The sequence below is a fragment of the Lynx canadensis genome, chromosome B2 (genome assembly GCF_007474595.2).
Source record: "Lynx canadensis isolate LIC74 chromosome B2, mLynCan4.pri.v2, whole genome shotgun sequence".
Classification (NCBI taxonomy): domain Eukaryota; kingdom Metazoa; phylum Chordata; class Mammalia; order Carnivora; family Felidae; genus Lynx; species Lynx canadensis.
The window spans coordinates 143132053-143156429 of NC_044307.1; the positions used below are offsets into that span (position 1 = coordinate 143132053).

The window sequence follows — 24377 nt, forward strand, 5'->3', positions numbered from 1 at the left end:
CGTGAGGGCTGGTGTGTGCTCGTGTGAGTGCGTGCGCTTGTGAGCGCCGGTGTGTGCTCGTGTGCGTGTGTGCACGCGTGAGTGTGTTCGTGTGAGCGTGCAGGGGCTGTGGAGTTCGGGGTTTCGTGAGTGGGAGCAGGTGGCCGGCCGGGCGGGGGCAGAAGGCCAGGTGAGGGCGGCGGAACGGGGGGCGCCCAGCACAACCGGGGGCGGGCGTCAACCGCCGGGACGCGGGTTCCCCGCGCGCGAGGGCGCGAGGCCGGCCGGGGAGGCGCCCGCCAGCCGCGCCGGGTCACGTGGCGCGGTCACGTGGCGCGGAGCCGGGCCCAACGGCGGCGGCGGTGGCGGCGGCGGCTGAGGGAGGCGGAGACTCGGCCGAGACGCGGGGGGGAGGCGGCGGCGGCGGTGGCGGTGGCGGCGGCGGCGGCGGCGCGGGGCTGCTGGAGGCGGAGGCGGAGAGGCGCGGAGGAGCGCGGGGCCGCCGCCACGGGCGCTCGGAGGTGAGGCGGGAGCGGGGCCGCTGTCACGGGCGCCCGGGGCCGGGCGCTGCCGCCCTCCCTGGCGAGGAGGCGACGGGCCCAGCGCCGCCGGGAGCGCCCTCCCGAGCCCGGCCGGGCGCCCGTCCCTCGAGGTGGGCGCCCGGCCCCCAGGCTCCGGCCAGGCCCCTGTGCGCGCGCGGGCGGGGGGCGCGTCGGGCGGCGCCGGGCGGGGAGGGCGGCAGCGCCCCGGCTCGGCGGGAGGGCCGGTGCTCGGGCGGGGGGCGGCGGGCGGGCCGCCTTGGGTGGGCTCTCCCGAGGGCGCGGTGGGAGAGGGTGGCGGACACCGGACTCCGGGCGGCGCTGGCTGCTGATTTAGCCTTTTGTTTCGGCGTACACGAAAATGGGGCGAAATAGAGCTTGGTGTGCGTGTGTGTGTGTAAATCAGGAGGCGTTTGGCTTGGAGCCATTTTTTTTTTTTCTTAATTGTGGAGACAGAAAATCCCTTAAAACGGTTTCCCCAGGGAGACGGGGCTGTGCTCCTCCTCTTCCTCCCCAGCGTCTGGATGGAGTGGATTTCCCTCCCTGCCTCTGCCCACCTTCTCGTTCTCCAGTCTGTCTCCCTCCCTGCTTCCCCCTTCCTTCCCGCCCCACCTCGGTGAAACCCCCCGAGCGAGCGGGGTGTCTGCAAAGCGGCCCGGTCACCTGTCGTGGCAGCTGCATGGAAATGCTGGCGCTTCTGCTGTCTGGTCTGTGCTGTTTCCTCTGGCAAATCACGGAGATTCCGCTCAGAATACCAACCCTTCCTCTTCTCCCTGCGCTTGAAAACAAAGTGCATGATGCTGGTTCTGAAGTTTGACCCGCTAGGGCAATTAGAAGAGAGAGAGGTGTCTACTTTTTCCTGTCACACCACTTCAAGGTTGGAAAGGTGAGGGCCACCTAGCTTTGTGGAAGAAATGAGGGTGACACAGTCCTACCGGGGATGGATGTGACTTACCTGCTAAATTGCTGTGGTGATCGGAAAGTCTTCTGACACTTGTCTTCTTGGGGACGATCAGCTTCCCTCGCAGGGATCGGTTTCCTGGATTTCTGTATTTGGGGGCTCTCTTCTTTGTATTTTCAGTCCAGCAGCGCCTTAAGGGTGCCCAGTAGGCAGGTTTTTGAAAAAGCCCAGAGAGAAATCATTTATTCCTAAGGTTTTCAAGAATGTAAAAATCTATCTTTGTGGGGGTCCCTTTCTTTCTGCCTCTCTGTGTCTCAGGTTTCCATGTCTTCCTAGCTGGAGTTTTTTTAGTTCTTGCCCTCAGGGCCCCTGGGAATCGTGCTGTGGTTCTGGAGAGGGCTCGTCCCCAGGCCCCATAGCACCGGAGAGCTGGGGGTTGAGGTGGTGATGGATATGAAGTGACAGGGCACCTTGCACATAAGCCACCCTGCAATCCAGAGAGCAGCCGCCCAGACTCCTGGCTGGCTGCTGGGGCGTTTTGGAAGCTGATCTCAACATTTCGCAATGATAGCCACATGCAGACTGGCGTCCCCCTTATTTCTTGATAGTTTACCGTCCCAGAAATGAATAAATTGTGAGTAGCTAAATCTAGCGTTTAGTCCCTCAATTTGAAGAATAGTACTTAATTTGTATGAAGGAGTTATTTGAGGATGTGAATTTTCTTTAAGAATTTCAAGTACTCTCTTTTAGTAAGGGCTGTGAAAATAGCAGGATCTTCATGTGATGGGGGAAGTGGTTGACCTCTAGAGTCACAAGTATGTAGACCTGAGTTAGAGGAAGTCATATGGGGAAAATTTTTAACACAGTGGAGCTTTCAGACAGGGGTGTAAGAGCAGAAAGCCAGGATTGCTTCTTGTGCCTGAGAAATAATAATAACGTGTTTTCTACTGTACACTTTAAAACTGACTTCATTTACAAGAGGTGCGTGTATCTTACGAACTTTCTGTTTTTCATACGGAGCCATAAGAGTGGCCGTTTGGTTATTCACATTGTTTCCCTGCCCAAACTCTGAATTGAAAAAAATTCTTTAATCCGTAAAAGGATACATGGTGCGTGAAACGTGTTTCAGCATCGATGCTGAGATCCAGGCTAATGGAAGAACGGTAAAGAGACAGCAGCCTTCCTTGGGGTGGAATGTCAGCCCTCTCACGTGGCTGGTGTGCCAGACAGAATGTGAAGCCCAGGTTTTCTTTTTGGTTTTACAGCAGATTCACGGAGTATCCGAAATCAGGAATGTTTATTTATTGAGTGCCTACCATGTGTGTGGCTAAGCTAGGATATTGTTCTTCATCTGTTCCACTGCATTTACAGTATCAATTACAGTCTCCCTCCTGTTCTTTTCTGTGTGTGGAGAAAGATTGAAGATAGAGTGGCCCAGCCAATGCATGTGATTCATAAAAATTCATTAAAAAACTGAGTAAAACTTTTGTTATGAAATGCTCTGATTTAGGTATCGTATTGACTCCTTGTCAGGACTCTGTGAAAGTATTTTCAATAGTACCGTACTGAGACGGTTCATTTGCCGTTAGTGAGGCTGCTGAGACTGCAGGGAATATGTAATTAAAGTATAAAATTTCTTTTAATTTAGCTGGGATAACGTTAATTCAGTTACTGAATTTTAACATACTAAACATACTATTTCTTGTGTGGCAAAATACACATAAGAAACTTATCATCCTAATAGTTCACTGGCATTAGTACATGCATGCAGTTGTGCAGCCGGGACCACTGTCCGTCGTCAGAACTTTCCATCTTCCTACACTGAAACATTGTGCTTACTAAACAACAGCTTCCCATCCCTTTCCCCTCAACTGCTGGCAGCCACCCTTCCACTTTCTCTCTGAGTCTGACTACATGAGGTCTCTTCTATAAGTCCATTCATACCGTATTTGTCCTTTTGTGACTGGCTTATTTCACTTAGCATGTCTTCAGGGTTCGTCCATGTTGTAGCATGTGTCAGAACTTCCTTCCTTTTTAAGGCTGAATAATACATGTTCCAGTAGTGTATGTGTGTACCATGTACATATGTGTATATCACATTTTGTTTATAAACAAATTTTATACTGAATGTTAACAGTCATAGTAACCTCATGATGATGGGGAGCTATCCCTGGAGATTATAGATACTTGTGTTACAACAAGAAAATTACTTATTTAATGCACGGTACCTTTAAAAAAATAGGATCCATAGGGGATAAAACTAATATGTATGTTACATCCTTGCTGGGTCCTGTCATTTCCTTTGCATGTGGATTGTGACATAGGGTGCCTCTTTCTGAAATTTGCAGGTGATGCAGATGATGTTCTTATTTCCTAGTTAATGTTATAATGGCGGTATATTTTGCTGTATGGAAGAATATATAGGGCTCACCCTGAGGTATGGATTGTATAGGAAGGATGGGGAAAATGTGTATTTCCCTTTATTTACCACTTTCTAAAATCATGAATGATTTCCCTAGCATACTCCAATGGTGACAGATGAGGGCTTCCTTCTTTATCTCTTTTTTTTATAATCATTTTATTTTTTTAAATGTTTATTTTTGAGAGAGAGTGTGTGCGCACGTGTGTGGGAGGAGCAGAGAGAGAGGCAACAGAGGATCCGAAGTGGGCTCTACACTGACAGCACAGAGCCTGATATGGGGCTCAAACTCATGAACCACAGGATCATGACCTGAGCCAAAGTCAGATGCTCAACCGACTGAGCCACAACTCAGGCGTCTCTCTCTCTCTCTCTCTCTTTTTTTTTTTTTTTTTTTTTTTTTTGAGTATCTTTATGAACATCTCTATTTAGCATTTATGATGTATTTCAGTTAGTTTCCTTTTGATGCTCACACTGCCCTGTCTTTTTGACTAAAGCTTAGTCAGGTTGGCTCCAAGTCCTTATGACATGCCTCTAATAATGTCTAGTAGCTTCTTTGCTTTCTGGTATGATGAGATGTTCCAGGCTCATCCTGTACCCTTCCTATTCCAGATTTAGAATCAGAACAGACCATTTTTTAAAGGGAGGGAATAAAAGGAAAAATAAATGACCAATAAGTGTATTAAAATAATTTCATTAGTAATTAAAGAAATGAAATTAAAAGTATGATAAAATGCCATTTGTTGTGGGCTGAATGTGTCTCCCCTGAATTTGTATGTTGAGTCTCTAACCTACAGTATAGTGGTATTTGGAAATGGGGCCTTTGAGAAGTAATTAGGGTTAGGTGAGGTCATGAGGGTGGAGCTCTCATAGGATTAGTGTCCTTATAAGAAGAGACACCAGAGAGCTTGGTGACCCCTGTTCCAGTCATGCCCAAGAAGAGGTCATGTGAGCACATGGCCAGATGGCAACCGCCTACAAACCAAAGGAGAGGCCTCAGAATGAAACCTACCTTGCTGGCATTTTAATCTTGGACTTCCCAGCTTCCAGAACTGTGTGGGAAAAACTTCTGTTGTTTAAGTCAACCAGTCTGTGGAATTTTGTTTGGACAGCCTAAGCCAGCTAAGATGCCATTTTTTAATTAAAAAAAATTTTTTTTTACTACTGTGCTTTTTTTTTTTTTTTTTTAAAGTAGGCTTCATAGCACAGGGCTTGAACTCATGACCCTGAATCAAGACTTGAGCTGAGATCAAGAGTTGGATGCTTAACTGACTGAGCCATTTAGGTGCCCCATCACCAATTTTTAAATGTTTATTTATTTATTTTGAGAGAGAGAATCCCAAGCAGGCTCCATGTTGAGCCCGGTGCAGGGCTTGATCTCACAACTGAGGGATCATGACCTGACTGGGAATCAAGAGTCAGATGCTTAACCAACTAAGCCACCCGGGTGCCCCTTACACCATTTTAAGTTTGTTGTATTGGCAGTATTATTCAGACTCAATTTACACCTTACTGGATGTGAAACTATAGACTTACTGTATGTAAAGTATTATGTTATTATGATTACTTCTATAACTTCTACTGGTAGTCTTAATATTTGGGCATCTCTCAGTTTGAAATGGGAATAAGGTGGATAGTAATTTCCAGTGTTGGTGAAGATGAAGGGAAATGTGTACTTTCTGTTTTAGTAGAGATATAAATTGATGCATTCATTCTAAATGCTGTTATGTATCAAAATATAAAACTTGCATAGCCTTTAATCCAGAAAATCTATATTTAGGAATTTATCCTAAAGAAATATATAGTAGGAAAAGTTAGCAAAGATATATGTTAGTAATAAGGAACTATTTACTGTATATAATTATATAGTAAATAAGTAAGGAATTGATTAAATAGGTTGTACTTTCATTCCAGGCAGCCATTGAAAATAAAGATCTGGATCTATATTATTTCCAGTCTGGAAAGATGCCTGTGATATATTATTGATTCAAAGGCAGGTTACAGAACTGTAAGGCATAGCACTTATGTAAAATATAGGCATAGAAAATGCGGAACAGCAAGGCTTTGGATGCCAAGAACCACGCCTCTGAGCATCTAGGCTTTGGGAACCACCAAATGGATGGTCTCTTCTGGTCGCCAAGTCTCAAAGACTGCACCAACTGGTTTCATTCTCGGGTCTTAAGATGCAGTCTTCTTGGAGAGAGGGAATATGATTGGCCTAGTTAGGGTAATTTGCCATGTGTGGGGTGTTTTTAGTGTGTGTGTGTGATTGCTCTCAGTTGTTTCACAAAGACATTATGGAATACAGGAGGAGTCACAGTGAGAGTTGGGGTACTTTTAACTAAAGAAAGGAGAAGACATTCAAGGAAGATGGGAGATAAGTGCCAATTTGTATTTAGTTAAAATTAAGCTCTTTGCTTAGAAATATTGAATTAATTACATTTCCATAAATTGCTGCAAACTCTGATAAGCTTGGTCTTTTCCCTTTACCATCCCATTTTCACATAGTAAGACCTATACCAGCAGGTCAAGTCTATTTGGTTTCTTGCTTTCATAGAAAACAGTGGGTTGTAATTAAAATTTTGGGTTATTTGTGGATTTTAAAAGTTAAGCTATTTTTCCCTTAAAAATTTTTTTTAATGTTTATTTTTGAGAGAGAGAGAGAGAGAGAGACAGACAGACAGACAGACAGACAGTGTGAGTGGGGGAGGGGCAGAGAGAGATGGAGACACAGAATCTGAAGCAGGCTCTGAGCTGTCAGCACAGCGCCCGACGCAGGGTTCAAACTTACAAGCAGTGGTGAGATCATGACCCGCACTGAAGTCGGATGCTTAACCGACTGAGCCACCCAGGTGCCCCTTCTTTAAATGTGACTAATTCAGAATCAGATATATTTCTCTGATGTCAATGAGTAGGAATAGAAGTCTTTGTACTCGTATGTGGTGTCAACAATACCCGCCCTTGAAAGAATTTTAAGATTAGAATTGAAAAGTAGTGTTTATGGACATCCTCCAATAGTAATGGTATAGTAGGTTGTAGAGTGTAGAGAATTATTCTCTAGGTGTGGAGAGGTGCTGTGCAGATAATATAGACTTACTTGAATGACTTTTTCACTGTTAATTATTTTTAATCAAAAGCACAATTAGAGTCAATATGGATGTGAAAGAGCTCTGAGAAAGATAACACACACTACAATTTAAGATACTAATTTCTCACTTAAAAGAAATTAAAGACTCAATTTAGACTTTAATGGATGTGAAAGGCTTTGGAAACGCATAATATAAGGTGTTATGTTGTTGCAGTTATTTCTGCTCTCGTTGGTAGTCTTTTAAATATATATATATATTTTTAATATTTATTTATTTTGGCGGGGGGGGGTGCGGGGAAGGGAGAGACAGAGAAAGACAGAGATGGAGAATCCCAAGCAGGCTCTGTGCTGGCAGCACAGAGCCTGACTTGCGGCTTCATCTCACAAACTGAGATCATGACTTGAGCTGAAACCAAGAATTGGATGCTTAATCGACAGGCGTCCCTCTTTTTAGAGTCTTGATACGTAGATATCTCCTCCCAGCTTGGAATAGGCATGGTAGAGATACTGGGTTAAAGTTTTTGTTACATCAGCTTTCTCATGTTTAGTTAACACTAAGAAGTTGGCTTTTTAAATAATTTTTTAGTGTATGTGCTGCCGAAGCGAGCACTTAAATAATTTTTTAAAGATTTTATGTTAAGTAATCTCTACACCAAACACGGGGCTCGAACTTAACAACTCTGAGATCAAGAGTCACATGCTCTACCGACTCAGCCAGCAAGGTGCCCTGAAGTTGGCCTTTTTAATGAATAATCTTTTATGAGAGAAGTCTCCACCTTTACTTTTAAGTCTCAGATGTTGATCCAGCTAGTTACTGGTTGGAACACTGGGTTCTAAAGTCTCTTTTGTATCTACTTTCAAAAACTTTTTCAATGTTTTCAAATTCCACTTCAATGTTATAGACAGATGTCACTGAGTTCTTTCATCCTGCTGAACGTTTCCTTCACCAATTTTTTTACAAATGACAAAATGAAGAGAAGTTTAAACTTGAGGCAGTTATTCCTCATTTGTGTGTGTATAATTTTCAGTCTCTGGCAAGGGAAATCAGGTCTTGTGTAGAAGACCCGTTCAGTGCCGTGTTCGCTGTCCCCTATGTTCTTTTTCTTCATATTGGGCTGTTGCGAGTATATGTTACCTCCCTGGGGAAAACACATGGCATTGTTATTGATCATTGTGATAAAATAGTAGTATCAGAGGTCCTCTGTGAGCAACAGGCTGAGCTGTTAATACCGGGACAGTTTTCTTATTCCTGACAAGTTGACAAGCGGTGATGTTACCATATACTGAGAATATACAGGATTATCTTGGCACATAATCAGCTTCTTAAGCTTCAGACAACCAGCACATACCTGCTTAGCCACAAAACCGGATGGATAGTTCACCAACAATGATATCAAAACATGCAGCATAGGAAGTTAGGCTTATGCTGTGTATGAAAACCCTGGTCAATCAAAGCTGGCATTTTAGGCATTCATAATTTTGTGAATTATTAAATAATCAGAAAAATTTAACTGTGTATTGACATTTGTCAAATTTGAGAGGAAGGTCTTAAAAAAATGATAACCTGTTTTTAATTTAGAGAAGTAAGTTTAAGGAGGTTGAATCATGGGCATCGCCAAGGAGAATGAATGTTGTTAGGACTCAGGTCACTGAGGTTTTCCAGCCCTTACAAATAGTTTCAACCTTTTTCATTTTTGTTCATGTCATCTTTTCCCATGAAATGAGAAACCCAATCTTGGGTTTCCTACATTAGGAGGTTAACTTTTCTGGACTAATTTTCTGATATCTGAATAATAAATTCTGTAATATTTGAAATGCTTGGGTAAAGACACAACTCTTAGCAGAAGATAGCTCACAGTTTGCTTGTCTTATTCCTTTAGTAGTTTAAATACTGGAACAGAAGTGAGAAGGAAAGTGGCATGCATCTTGTTTTGTCCCCTTACCCAGCTTTGATTCTAAGGTACTTGGGAATAAATTCAGTGTAGGGTTGGGGTGCTGCCCACAATGTATCTGTGATAGCTTACTGGAGCTTCAGTTCCCAGCCTTTTTGGATTTATGGCATCCTATTTGTATTTGATTTTGCATCTCCCTCCTCCTCACCATTGTAATGGCTGTGACATCCAGGACTGTGTATTGTCAGTGGAGAGCAAAGTACTGATATGTGCAGCCCACAAATTGTCACCATAATTCAGTTTTATCTAATTACATCACCTTTAATTTTTAATCACTGCTATTAACAAGCCTCACAATTTCATTGTTCTATGAAATAGGTTTATTTAGGCTTTTCATTAATTAAAATTAATGTTTTGAAAAAAATTGTGATACAATATAGTGAATAGTATTTGTATCTTATGTGTATTTATGTGCAAGAAATGTGATACAGAAACATTAAGTACCATTGGAGGTCCTTCCTAGGCTAAAAATGCTTTCCTTTGCAGAGGTATATAAAGAAGCAATAATGTTTATAAGGTGCTTTGAAATCAGCTCTCTGTGAATTTAATGTATTACGTTTATTGTAAATAAGTAGAAACGTCTCAAAGTTGATCGTGTGGTTCAGAGATGGTGCATCGTTTTTAATTCTGAGAGCTTAGGGATGTCACATTCTGTGTGTTGCATGTAACTGTGGTCTCCTTGGCTAAACTAATGATCATAGAAATGCAACCTCTTTGGCTCTCCTTTGCCTGTGTTCATATGGTGAAGTTCTTTCTCTTTCACCTGACATGGAGAGATGGCAAGTGTTTGGTTTTGGGGAATCATTCTGTTTCTCTGGCGAATAGAAGACAGCCAAAACTTTTTGTGGAATCGGGGGAAGCACTATCATGTGGCAGATACCAATAATCTGTGGAGGTCAATTTAAACCAATTACTTTCAACCTTTTAATTTTAGTCTGTTATTATCAAACCTTCTACTGGATTGTTAATTTCTAGCGAAATTGGTTTGAGTTGAACCTCCTTTGATGCTAACGAGTGGTAAAGTGGACCCAAGTGATATGTCTGGAGAAGGAGGTGTGCTGGGGAGTCTGGCCTTATTCACAAATTAGATCACAAATGAGCTTCTAGAAGTGAGGATTTGGTTTAAATCCTTTGTTTTCATTCTGTGTCCACCTGGCCTTAAGTGCTATTACCACATACTGATTTTGAGAAGTGGGCCATCTCAGAGCATAGGAAGCTCCATATAAGTAAGGCAATAGCGATCCCCAGTATTGGGGAGAAGAGAGTTAATCAATTGGGATGCAAACTTTCAGCCACTGAATTTTTTTTTAATTTTTTAAATGTTTATTTTTTATTTTTTTAAATTTATATCCAAATTAGTTAGCATATAGTGAAACAATGATTTCAGGACTAGATTCTTTAATGCCCCTTACCCATTTAGCCCATCCACCCTCCCACAAGCCCTCCAGCAACCCTCAGTTTGTTCTCCATATTTATGAGTCTCTTCTGTTTTGTCCCCCTCCCTGTTTTTATATTATTTTTGTTTCCCTTCCCTCATGTTCATCTGTTTTGTCTCTTAAAGTCCTGATATGAGTGAAGTCATATGATTTTTGTCTTTCTCTGACTAATTTCACTTAGCATAATACCCTCCAGTTCTATCCACATAGCTGCAAATGGCAAGATTTCATTCTTTTTGATTGCCAAGTAATACTCCATTGTATATCAGCCACTGAATTTTTAGTCCAGTGGTTTTAATCATGGTCACACTCTTTTCTATGTGAAAAATATTTTGTTTCTGGGCCTCTATATTGTTTTATATGTGGAACTTCAGTGTAGCATGAGATTTATAACTTTCTGCTACTTAATTTTTAATATGATAGTATGGCTAATATTCTTAATATTCTAACTGAGTATAAGTGATACATGTATGGGGACGTCTCGAAAGAAGTACAGTAGTCCTCCCTTACCGAAGTTTTGCTTTCTGCGGTTTTAGGTTTCAGTTACCCGCTGTCAACTGCAGTCTGGAAACAGGTGATCCTCCTTCTGATGTAGCATCAGAAGGTCTCTGGTAGCCTAAAGCTCCTTCACAGTGCTTGCGTCATTCATCTTATCACATAGGCATTTTATCATCTCACATCATCACAAGAAGTAGGGTGAGTATAGTACAAGGTATTTTCAGAGAAAGGGAGAGACCACATTCCCATAACTTTTGTTACTGTATATTGTTGTTATTGTTCTGTTTTATTATTAGTTATTATTTATCTCTTATTGTGCCTAATTTATAAGTTAAGTTTTATCATAGGTAAGTATATAGGGAAAAACATAACATAAGTAGAGTTCAGTACTGTTTGCAGTTTCAAGCATGGGGGGTGCTGGAATGTATCCCTTGAGGATAAGAGGGGGGACTACTCTATATATTCTCTCTTTGAATATATATATTCTCTATATATTTTCTCAGTCCCCTTCTAAATTTTTTTAAAAAATTTTAAAATTTGAGAGAGAGGGAGAGGGGAGAGGGGCAGAGGGGCAGGGAGAGAGAGAGAGAGAGAGAGAGAGAGAAAGAGAGAAAGAGAAAGAGAAAGAATCTTAAGCAGGCTCCACGTTCAGTGCTGAGCCTGACATGGGACTCCATCTCATAACCCTGGGATCATGACCTGAGCTGAAATCAAGAGTCTGACGCTCAGCTGACTGAGCCACCCAGGTGCCCCTACTTCTAAATTTAAAAACAGAAAAAACAAGAGTCAGTAAATTACTAAGATAGATTGGTTTGAATATAAACTTCTGAGTTAGATGTAACTGTATGTTGTTTAAAAAGATGCTTTTTCTTTGACTCTATCTCTAGAAATGCAAGTAAGTGGGGCTCTGAGTGGGAGATGCCTGTTTACCTGTGGCACAGGCTTTCTGCTTTCTTTTGGCTACCGCTTGATTGGCTGGTACAGAAGTTTTGAGTCTAGTTTGCCAGTCAGGGCCTTTGTTTTTGCTCAGGGCTCTCACTTCTGGTTGTGGTTTGACCTATTTTCGCTATTGTGGGCACCAAGTAGCTAAGCTTGACATACTCAGAACATAAAGAGGAAAAGAGTTTTGGATTCTAGAAGGAGACTTTGGTTAGGAGTGGTCAAACGAATTAAACAGAAGTTAGCTGCCTCTTGGAACGCTGAATTGAAGCTTTGCTTTCTCTAGCAGAACTCCCAGGCTAGGGGGAATTGGAGCTAATGCTTAGAACGGGAAGAAACATGTGGTTTATAGAGCCTCTGAGTTTGAGTTTGGGTATGCTATAGATCTGAAATGTGTGAAAGCAGTTGTAGCAGATAGAGCATCTAGGCATGTAGTCTTTTTTTTCTTTAAATAAAAAGTTTACTATATTATGGATACTAACCCCCCTTTTTGCTGTATAAATATTTTCCCAGTTTGTTGGTTGCCTTTCAACTGTAAGTCTGTTCATGACACATTTTGATGTATAAAAGTATATGTTTTCTATGTATTCAAGTCTACCAGTCTTTTTTCCGTGTTTTGACTTTGATGTTTTGCTTAGAAAGTTTTCCTTGGAGTATTTTTTTTCTTTCTCTCTTGCTTTTAAGCAGACAAGTATTATTAACTTTTTAAAATAAGTTTTTTATTTTGGAATAATTTTGGATTTACAGAAAAGGTACAAAGATAGTATAAGGAGTTCCTGTATGCCCTTCACCCAGCTTCCTCTACTGTTAATAGCCTATGTAACTACAGAACGTTGGCAAAACTAAGACAGTGGTACATCATTATTTATTTTTTTTAAGTTTATTTATTTTGGGAGGAGGGGTGCAGAGAGAGAGAGAAGAGAACCCCAAGCAGGCTCTGCGCTGACCCTGATGCGGGGCTTGATCTCACAACTGTGAAATCATGACCTGCGTAAAAACCAAGAGTTGGGACACTTAACCAACTGAGCCACCCAGGCACTGAGACACTGGTGCATGATTATTAACTAAGCTCTTGACTTCATTTAGATCTCACCAGAGTTTTCACTAATGTCCTCCCAGGGCGCTACGTTGCATTAAATGGGGTGGGTGTTAAAGAGGCTATAAACGGCAACATGCTCTGTAGAATAGCTGTGCTTACAGCACATTTGTGGAGAATGTTTATAGCCCGTTCTCACATGCAGGGGATTTAGAGGGAGCATATGCTTCTTCTTCTTCTTCTTCTTTGAATGTTTATTTTTTGAGAGAGAGAGAGAGAGAGAGAGCGAGCATGAGTGGGGGAAGGGTAGAGAGAGAGGGAGACACAGAATCTGAAGCAGGCTTCAGGCTCTGAGCTGTCAGCATGGAGCCTGATGTGGGGCTCAAACTCACAGACCGCAAGATGACCTGAGCTGAAGTTGGACGCTTAACCGACTGAGCCACCCAGGCGCCCCTAGATGGATCATGTTCTTGGTTACTGGTCTGGTCTTATCAGACACATGTGCCCCCGGGGAGCATAGATCCTGGCAGTGGCACTGTTGTGCTTATGTGACAGACACCCAAGGAACTTGGGCCTAGAGATGCCTCTCAAATTGTCCACACTGCCTGTGCTGCTTCCATTTTCCATTCCTAAGGTATCTTTGTTCTCATGCTGTTACTCATTTTGCTTCTGCCTGGACCAGAGTGGGAAATCATGATATGTTGTTGATTTTTAACTCTAGGAGAGAAAGGCACCCTCACTGTGAGCAAGTTTTTATGCTCTATACATCAAGGTAAACCCAGCATATCACTACTTTCACCCTTCAGAATCTTGGTGCTAGGCATGACCAGTCTTCTGACTTTATTGCCCAATGAGGTGTGGTACCCAAGGAGAAAAATGTGGATGGCACAGACAAGTGCCTGTCTTACTCTTCAATATCTATGGCTTCCTTGCCCCTCTCTACCCTAGCCCAAAATGGAGACAGATGAACAGAAGTAAGAGTTGGAGAGGGCAGGCAGGGAATTAGGTAAAACAGAAGCCATGTTGGGTGGCTTCATGCCTACATTGCCTGGTAGAAATAACATTGGCAGGAAGGCCTTAGATGCCTTTGTACTTAACTGTCTACAAACTTCTCAACTTAAATACGTTGATGTGAATTGGGCTGAGCTTTCTCACAGGTAACAAGTAACTTCTTCTTGTGCATTGGAATCAGCCTTCCTTCTAAGTAAAAATGCTAAAATTTTCTTAACCTTTTCTGACTTGGAAAACACACCCTTTCTGTCTAGAAAGCAGTCAGAACATGATGGCTGTGCAGGCCTGAGGAGGAGAGATCAGTGAAGGAGCAGAAGGAGGACACTGGTTTTGGTTTTCTGTAGTTTTGCTACATTCCATCCCAACTGTTAGAATCAGTCAGTCATACTGGAAAGCCTCCAGCGTAGCCAGAAGTAAATCAATTGGAGTATAATTAAAAAAAAATTTTTTTAATGTTGTATTTATTTTTGAGAGAGACACAGTGAGAGTGGGGGAGGAGTAGAGAAAGAGGGAGACCTAGAATCTAAAGCAGGCTTCAGACTCTGAGCTGTCAGGTCAGAGCCTGTTGCAGGGCTCAAACTCACAAACTGTGAGATCGTGTCCCGAGATGAAGTCAGATGCTTAACCAACTGAGCTACCCAGGTGCCCCAATTGGAATATAATTTTTAAAGCATATGTCCTTTAGTGGATTGTACTGCTTCCATTTGGCTAGATAGGAGTCAGCCTTTTTTTTTTTTCCTGCAATTTTTCTCAGTGACTTGTGATTTTTTCCATTGAAGTAATAATAATTGCTTACATAAGCATAACACTTAATTTACAAAGCATTTTTCCACATATGCCTACATTTTATTTGGTCTTTGCAGCAACCTTATACATTATGGCAAGCACATATTTTCTTATTTTATGAGAAAATCAAGGCCAAAGGATTTGACTGTTGTCACATAACTGCTAATCAGAAGTCTTGGAACTTGAATCTGCACCAGCCCACCAGTCTTTCTTTTATCCCGTTGCTCACCCTGTGGCCTCCCCTCCAAGCTGGTCCTGCCAGTTTTTGTTTTTGTTTTTGTTTTTGGTTTATTTACTTTGAGAGAGAGAGAGTGTGTGCACAGGGGAGGGGGCAGAGATGGAGTGAGAGAATCCTAAGCAGGCTCTGCGCTGACAGTTCGACATGGGGCTCAAACCCATGAATGGTGAGATGATGACCTGAGCCGAAATCTAGAGTCGGACGTTTACCCGACTGGGCCACCCAGGCACCCCATGAGTGGTTCTGCCAGTTTTATAGATGCACTGCAGGTGAGGCTGGTGGAGGTTTTCTGTTGGCAGTCTTATCTAATGTTGGTGACCAGAGCACATATTCCAGATTGGTAATTAGCAGACCTGTTGAGTTCATGGTCTAACATCTTTTCTTCCCTTCTTCCTTTGTAATGAGATTGGGTTTTGTTTAGACCTCTTCTTTGTCCTCATTTGACTGCAGAGAAAGTGATCCATCCTTAGCACAGGGGTAAATCCTGATGTGTTACAGCCACTCCTGTTGGGTCCATTCTCTGTAGGTGATTGCTGTAGGGGTAAGCGAGAAACCTGGTCCTGGCCCGTGAGATGTGACGGTGGTCTGCCAGGAGGTTCTGGAAAACTTCTCAACCTTAAAATGACCACACTAGATAGTCCTTTTCTTCTGAAAATTGTTGTGTCAGGATGTGGTGCCTACAATTGTTCTAGTCACTTTGCTACAGTCTGAACATGAAGCCAGTGCACGGGAGACGACAGAGCCAAGAAAAACAGCAGAGAAAACTACTCAGAGACTAGCACTCATCCTGCCTTTGGAGTTATGCAAAATAAGTTTCCTTGTTGATTAAGGCAATTTGAGTTGAGGTTATTGGTTACTTACACCTAAAGACATGCTAATCTATGTAGTAGCTACCAGATCAGGGGATTGATTGATTGATTCATTCATTCATACCATGAAGGAGAAGTACAAGGTATAAAGGTAGAATTTGATCTAATCAGCACATCAGAGATGGCTTCCTTGAGGAAATGCAGAGGCATTGCTGAGAGAGATTCCTTTTCCTGTTGGGCTTTGTATCCCATGTTTAAAGATTTTGGTTTCTGTTGCAAAAGAAGAGCGATTGAAGGATTTAAATATGGCATGAGGGCAGCCAGCTATAGTTAAGCTGCCCCTGCTAAAGAAAATCGTGGCTTAACATATCAAAGAGTCAGTTTTGATTTGAGCAGGCAAGGAGTAGTCAGTGGTAAAGGCCCTGGCAATTAGCAAGTACATCCAGGAAACACAGCATCTCTGGTTGGAATCTGATGAAGTAAATAATCCAGATTCTTCCTCCTTGCCAGTATACACACACGCGCATACATGCACATGCACACACGCTGCTTCATGTTTTTTAATTTAGGCATAATTTGTGAATGAATGTCTGTCATTCTCTTAGGGTTTGAATCATTTAAGGTAAAAAATTGCAGCTGAGAAATCTGTGTTGGGGTTACAAAAACAGGATAGATACTTCCATTGTCAATAAAATTTTAAGGATACATTAATATATCTGAAATTGAACTTTTAGCATCTCCAAAGGTTTTTCTCCAGGTTCGATATAATAAGATCTGTTCTGATTCTCATACATATGGATATGTTCGCAAAACTGGATTACGTCCCAGTGCAGGCAGGCGGGGAAGCTGCCTGAACCGTAGAGTGGAAGTGCGATGGAGGCTGCGGTGTTCCTGTAATTATATTAGGATGTGATGTAGTCCCTCCCTATGCTTATTAATTAGTGGAGTTGTAATGAGACTTCCCCCCCATGCTTTTAAGGATGCTGATCAGTGGGCATCCGGGCAGGATTTTAGTTGTGTTTGGGAGCCTTCTGTGTACAAGTGGGAGGGATCCATGTTTCAGGTAGTGGCAGGTGAGCCTCCCGCCAAGTTGGCATAATGGGAACAGGACTCTTCTGGGTTGCCATCTGTTTGTGGCTGATAGGAAACCAGCAGTGACTTCTGAGGAGTTTATGTTGAAATACTTAGGAATTAGTAATGTTAAGACCACGCTGATCAGGTATTAGGAGGTGGGGGAACATAAGACTGTGTAGAGTGATTTTTCATTATTACTAATTTCAGGAGATGGCTGCTTGGGTTCAACAGCCCCCACCCCCATGCCCTGAAAAACCACAGCTCTTTTTGCCTCCCTGCCCAGGTTGACCATCAAGTCTGTCTCAGTTCTGTGCTGACTTGCCCATGGCAAGGAAACACATTACTTTCATACATGGCTATCCCATGTAACACTGTGCATGGTGTTTGCCACTGAGGGGTTCAGTCTGTCTCTGTAACTCTTTAAATGTGTCATGTTTTTTTGTTTTTGTTTTAAATTGTGGTAACAACATTTATCGTTTTAATCATTTATAAGTATATAGTTCAGTGGCATTAGGTATATTCATACTATTGTGTGACCACCATGATGTTTTCACTAAGTACTTAAAAAATAGTGAATGTTGCTTTTCCCTGTATCAAATACATATAAAAAATTATCAGCATGCTTGCTATTTCTAATGTGCTATCCCTCTGGATTTTAAACTGGAATATACTTCCTTTCCGTATGGGAGCTGGCAAAGTAGAATCGAGGTGCTCTGCCCCCATTTCTCTGGGTTTGGTTTGCTGCTCTTGCCCTGGGAGGCTCTACTTCCAGGCAGAGTGGTTTTCGGTGGTATTCTGAGAGCTGCTCCGTGTCTCCTGATTTATACTTAAAGCAGGGGTGTAGAGTAGAGAACAGCTCACTTCTGTAACGTAGCATTACTTGCTGTGTTAACTAGAGGAGCTGAACTGTGGCGGCCCTGGTGAGGATGTGTGTGTTTGGAGTTCTCCTGTGTAACTCCTGCCAGAGAAGCAAGGTGTGGGGTGGCGCCTGTTGCCTTCTGGCTACGGACCCTGCTGGGTTCAGTCTACCACCTGTAGGTTTCTTTCTTTCTCCTCTTTCTTTCTTTCTTTCTTTCTTTCTTTCTTTCTTTCTTTCTCTCTCTCTCTCTCTCTCTCTTTCTCTCTCTCTTTCTCTCTTTCTTATGTTCATTTATTTTTGAGAGAAAAAGAGCGTGAGCACGAGCAGAGAGAGAGGGGGACAGAAACTGAAGCCGGCTTTGTGCTGTTCACGGGGCTTGAACTCATGAACCGTGAGATTGTGACCTGAACTGAAGTCGGACGCTTAACCAACTGAGCCACCCAGTCACCCCCACCTGTAGGTTTCTGTCTTGCCTTTTTCAAAACAGTCAATAGAAGGGACTGTGGAGCCCTCTATTAGTTAGAGGTTTTTGGGTTATAAGTAAAAAAGACCTAACTGAACTTGCACGAAGAAGGGAAGTTTGTGGAAGTTTTCTGAGCTGTGTACTTCAATATTGGCAGGGATACAGCTGGGTCTCGGATGCGACCCAGAGACTGGGACACTCCCTGAATGTCCTGTTAGCTCTTTCCTTCTCTCTGGCCCCCTCTCTTAGCTTCCCTCAATGCTTCTAGTTCTTCTCTTCTGTCACAGACCAGCATCCTCTATTCCTCAGTCCCTGTGGCAGACATGGCCACCAATGCTCGTGTTTTCCATATTAAACCAAGTGTCTAGAGAGAGTGTTTTCTGTGTGTTCCAGAATTTTCTGGGAAGAACTGAGTGATCATAAAAAATGGTGACACTCATGGCAAACTGTGGGAGGATATGGAGTAGTTGAAGAGGTCATTGAGGTTCAGCGGAAAGGATTTCCTTGCTATAATTTGCAAAAAGTATCAGGGATACCCTGTAATTGTTAGCAATTATGAAAGGACCCAGACTGTGAAACCACATAAACTTTGGATTAAAATTTAAAGGAAAACTAAACAGTAAAGTCAACTAAAACAAAACAAGACACTACCATCAAAAAGATGCTACCGTTACCAACAAAAAAAATCCTGTAAGTTGAGGAGATGAACCTGTTAAACAGATTCTGAAATTGCTTTTTCTAAAATTAAATGTCTTTTTTAGTAAAACGGATTATAACCTGTTTTCATATCAGGATTGTTTGAACTCTGAGAAATTGTGGTCAAAGTTTAAGCAGGGTAGCTTGATATGGAAGGTCTTCCTGAAAACTTGAATATAAAGAAAATATTTTAAATTAAAATTTAAAGGCACAGGAAGAGCTTGCTATCAGAAAAAATCCTTGTGTAATTTTTTTTCTAAAATCCGCTTTTAACTTTTCATCACATTCACTTAAATGAGGATGTATCAGAGTGATGTATGGAAGTATTGAATCACTACATTGTTCACCTGAAACTAATATAACACTATGTTAATGACACTGGAATAAAATAAAATAAATTTAAAAAAGGATGTATCAGTGGATTGTCCATCCTTGCTGTTAATTATCCCATGGGGGCTGCCAGGTCATTGGCAGATCATGCATTCCACTGATTTCCGAGGTTATGAAAAATAGCTGTTCCTATTTTTAGTTGTTTGGTTACACACACAGATCCCCTGTATGAATTTGAGAACCCTCTATGAATTTATTGGGATTGAATATTTTGTGTGGGTTGTGAACCTATATGCAGTAATCCAAGGAGATTTGACAGTGTCACTTAGTGATTGCAAGGTGAAGAAAAGAGTGGTCTCGTAATTCTGGGAATTAGTGCCATTTGAGAATTTAGGAATTTATAAATGTGTTAGTTTGTTATCTTCCCAAATGTACGTGATCTACTTTATTTGTACATCAGTTGTAAAAGAGTTTTTTTTTTTTTTTTTGCCCATTTGACTTAGAGTATACTTAAAATTAAAACTCAGTTTTCCTTTTCAGAACATGTAGGTTGTATGAAGTATACTGTATTACTGGGGTTTGGACAAGGGGAAGGGCATGATTAGCACCTGAGTAAACGTGGCTGCAATGGAAGACGCCCTCTGGACAGCTGCTCTAGCATGCTCCTTACTCTGCGAAATTTCCTGCCTTCAACAGGGTAGGAAACATTTGTTACTGCTTTACATGATTTAAATTTTTTTTTTTTTCAATGTTTATTTATTTTTGGGACAGAGAGAGACAGAGCATGAACGGGGGAGGGGCAGAGTGAGAGGGAGACACAGAATCGGAAACAGGCTCCAGGCTCCGAGCCATCAGCCCGGAGCCTGACGCGGGGCTCGAACTCCCAGACCGCGAGATCGTGACCTGGCTGAAGTCGGACGCTTAACCGACTGCGCCACCCAGGCGCCCCTGCTTTACATGATTTAAAAGCCAGGTGGTATTCTAAAATAGTGCTGGAAGAGCCCTGCTGTTGAATGAAAATTGGGAGTGTTGCATGTAGGTCGTGCGAAGCTCTGTATCCCATCTGACCTTTTCTTCTTCTGTGGGCTTCTTTTCACAAACCATGGGGGATGCCCCTGAAATGTCAGATCTTAAATAGAAAGCCTTGAGCTGTACCTCTCTCCTCAAAAATGCAGAGCTCTGAGGGCTGGGGAAACTCAGTGCCTTCAAAATGACAAGTAAGAAGTAATAATGTAAAAGCAGAAAAGCATATATGAAAGGTCTAATTTCATGTGATACCATATGGCAACAGGGAAAAAGATCAAGTTAATATTGTGAGTTTGACAAGGTATCACCTTTTAGTTTATAAAGCATGTTACGTTCTCCAGAGCATTTTTATGAACATCACTTTTGATTTTTATTTGTTGGTAAAGCGTGGAGCAAATAGTCTGCACATTTACATACGGATGGGCCGCCGAGGTTGGAGAAGCTGCATGCTGTGCTGCTCGAGGCCTCCCTGCCACTAACCGGCAGAGCCAACCAGATTCTGTCTTCTGATTCCTGGTCCCATTCGTTCCTGTTTCACTTCCTTGCCTGTCCAGCTTACGAGAAATTTTATTTGATGAGAACTTAATTTACTTACTTAGACCCTGGACTTCTTCCACAAAAGAGTTGAGGTAGCTTGGGGCGTCTAGGTGGCTCAGTTGGTTAAGCATCTGAGTCTTGGTTTTGGCTCAGGTCATGACTTACGGTTTGTGAGTTTGAGCCCCATGTCAGGCTCTGCGCTGACAATGCAGAGCCTCCTTGGGATTCTCTTTCTCCCTCTCTCTGAGCCTCTCCCCTGCTTGTTTGTATACTCTCTCTCTCTCAATATCATAAAGAAACTTTAAAGAAAAAAAAGAGTTGAGGTGGGTTAAAAGTAATGACTAAGAAGGAAATTTTGGCTCAAGTAAGGCAAATACTGGCTTTATTTAATTTTTTTTAAATGTTTATTTTTGAGAGAGACAGTGTGAACGGGGAGGGGCATAGAAAGAGGGAGACACAGAATCTGAAGCAGGCTCCAGGCTCTGAGCTGTCAGCATAGAGCCCGATGTGGGGCTCGAACTCACGAACCGTGAGATCATGACCTGAGCCGAAGTCAGATGTCCAGCTGACTGAGCCACCCAGGTGCCCCTCTCCTGGCTTTCTTCTTAAACTTTAAAATGAGAGTAAGAGGGAAACTGTTTATTTAATGAAAATTAAATTTTCTCTGTGCACCCAGAGCTACCTACCAGTTCTTAGGTCATTACTCAGCCCCCAAATATTAAGTATTTTTATAAAACCTTTTTTTTTCCCCCAAATTTAGGATTGGATGAATTGAAAAAGAAGTAACAGACAAGGGAGCTTTGTGGTTGCAGACACCATGGATTTGCTCTCTTGGTATTATATCTAGTGTGCGAGTTTTTTATGTTTTTATAAGTTTACATAAATAACAGCTAAATACCACAGTATATTTGTAAAATGGAGGAAAATCGCCCAGTCTCCACCATTATTACGACTCTTTACCAGAGCTTTCTTTTGAAACCTTTTGTCATATACATTTTTTCATAGTTTTAATCAAACCCATGAATACCTTTGTATGCTTTTTAAAATTTAACATAGCATAAATGTTTTTAATGTTTCTATATGCTTTTCATAATTATGCTTTTTTATTGTGGGAAAATGTATATAACATGAAATTTACCATTTTAACTATTTTTTTATTTTTTATTTTTTAAATGTTTATTTTGGGAGAGAGAGAGAGAGAGATTGAGTGGAGGAGGGGCCAAGAGAGAAAGAGCGAGAATCCCAAGCAGGCTCCACCTGGAGCCCAATGCAGGGCTTGAACTCACAAGCCATGAGATCATGACCTGAGCCAAAATCAAGAGTTGGTCTTTTAACCAGCTGAGCCACCTAGACGCCCCACCATTTTAACTATTTTTAAAGTGTACACTTCAGTGGCATTAAGGACATTCACATTGTTTTGCAACCACCACCACCACCACCACCACCATCACCACCATCACCACCATCACCATCATCACCATCTCCCAGAACTTTTTTGTCTTCCAGAGTTGAAGCTCTACCCACTAAACAAGAATTCCCAATCCTGGGGCACCTGAGTGGCTCAGTCGGTTAAGCATCTGACTTCGGCTCAGGTCATGATCTCACGGTTCGTGAGTTCGAGGCCCACATCGGGTTTTGTGCTGACAGCACGGAGCATGGAGCCTGCTTTGGATTCTGTGTCTCCCTCTCTCTCTCTGCCCCTCTCCCACTCACACACATTCTCTCTCTTTCTCTTTCTCTCTTAAAAATAAATAAACATGAATAAAAATTCCCCATCCCTCCTAATCTGGCTTCTGGCAGCCACCCTTTCACTTGCTGCCTCTGTAAGTTTGACTACTCTAGATACCTCATATAAATGAAATTAACACATTATATGTCTTTTTTTGTGAGTGGCTTATTTCATTTGGTATGTCTTCAAGGTTCATCCACATAGCATGTATCAGAATTATTTTCCTTTTTAAGGCTGAATAATATTCCATTCTTTTTTTATTTGTCCATCTGTTAATGAACACTTCGGTAATTACACTTTTTTGAAGAATGTAATATTCCATCAAGTATATAAATTATACTTCAGTGCTTGACTTTTATAAGGTATTTGGATTGCTTCTAATTTGGGGCTACTTTAAAATAAAATAAATAGGTGATAAATATCATCCTACTTTTTGATCCTTGTGAGTTGTTTCTTTTGAATGGATTATGCAGACACTCGTGCTCAGTTTTGTTTGCTCTTTACTCAGTTTGAGTTTAGGCTAATTTTTTAAGTGAAAAGAAGTTACGTGTATGCTACATAAAATGCATTACTCTGCATTTTACATAGATATGCCTTAGTTTAGTGAGGAAGGACCATCTAAAGAATTCTTACCTCACTCAGCAGTGTTGCCTCAGTGAGAGCATAATGCAGTGGTTTACAGATGTCAGAAATGACTGATGTTTCAGAAGTTGGGCTGATTTTAAGGCAGTATTCATGAAGAGTCTGTAGGCTGATTAAAAGATCATACCAATCTTCAGGAATGGTACATGTACAATTCTGAAACTATAATAGTTACACGACCTAGTGGTCATGCTGGGGAAAAACTGGTATCTCTTCCTGTTTTCATTGTTATCAGTCACTGGCATGTCTGACCACAGAGGTACAGTGAGAGATGGGTGTCTTACCCTCAAAAATCTTGCATGAAGGTTGGCATGCCAACATGTCATACAGTTAGAAAACCAAAGCAACTAAGTGATAAGAGAAGCCAGCCTGGCTTCATACAGAGGAAAGGGCAGGCTTCCCTGCTTTTTAGACCCTTGTCAGACAGGGGAGGGTAGGCCCTGAGAGGTCAGAAGAGGGTTCTTGAATTGGAGCTCCTGCCCTCCCCACTCCTGCTCCTGCTGCCCTTATGTTAGGCCTCTGTGCACAGTTAGTGGCCATGCACTGGTACGTCTTTGGATCTTTGGGGAATCTGGCTCCTTTGCTGGTCAGTGAGTCACCGTGGCGGTCCAGTGCTAACCCGAGTGGTGTTCCCTGGCCGGTGCATGTGGTGCAGGCAGTCCTGCCAGGCCAGATTCCCACTCCCCTCACTGGCCCACCGTGGACAGCCGTTGTCTGAAGCCTTTTCATGGAGAGCGGTGTGCTTGCCTTTGCCTGGCTGAATTAAGACTCTGGTACTTTTGTGTCAGTCTAGTCCCATCTGTTCCTTGTCTTTTAGAAACCTCTCAGTGGCCCCTCAGTGGTACCAGTCTGTTTTCTGCAGGTTGTTTTGTGTGTAATTTATTCTTATGTATTATTTTTTTCCATTTTACTGAACTCTCTTAATAGTACTAATTTTATTCAATTCTGTTGAGTTTTTCAGATGGAAAAATATTTACAACTAAGGATGATTTTGGCCCTTCCCGTTTTTACATGACTTCTTTCTTCTGCCTGTCAAAATGCACTTCCTGGAAAATCTAGAATGATATTGAGTAACACTATTGGTGGACATCTTTGGCTTAATCATCCCCTTAGCCAGACTGCCTTTAGCACTCTTGGCTTTACTTATTTTCTGCCTGTTGCCAAATTGCTTTCTGGAAGGATGGGCTAGAATTGGAGTGTGTGCATTATCCACATCCTCACCAGTGTTGAGTGACCAGAGTATTGGGAAGGCTTTTCCTAATCTGTGGTTCTGTCATTTTAACATGAAATTTGGGTTTGGATATTTGTCATTTCCTCTAGAAATTCTAGAGTCCATAACAGAGTTGGCCTTGCTTCATGCATTGTTTTGTTCTCATCAAATAATTATATA

The 24377-nt window shown here is 42.1% G+C and overlaps 1 protein-coding gene across 1 annotated transcript in view; it reads left to right on the forward strand.

Annotated features, from left to right (window-relative positions):
* The first annotated feature begins 451 nt into the window (after window positions 1–451).
* Window positions 452–24377, forward strand: part of TULP4 (TUB like protein 4) — a 242614-nt gene continuing 218688 nt past the window's right edge. Inside the window, 1 exon segment of the mRNA XM_030316699.1 lies at window positions 452–500. The gene's annotated coding sequence lies outside the window, so the exon portion shown is untranslated.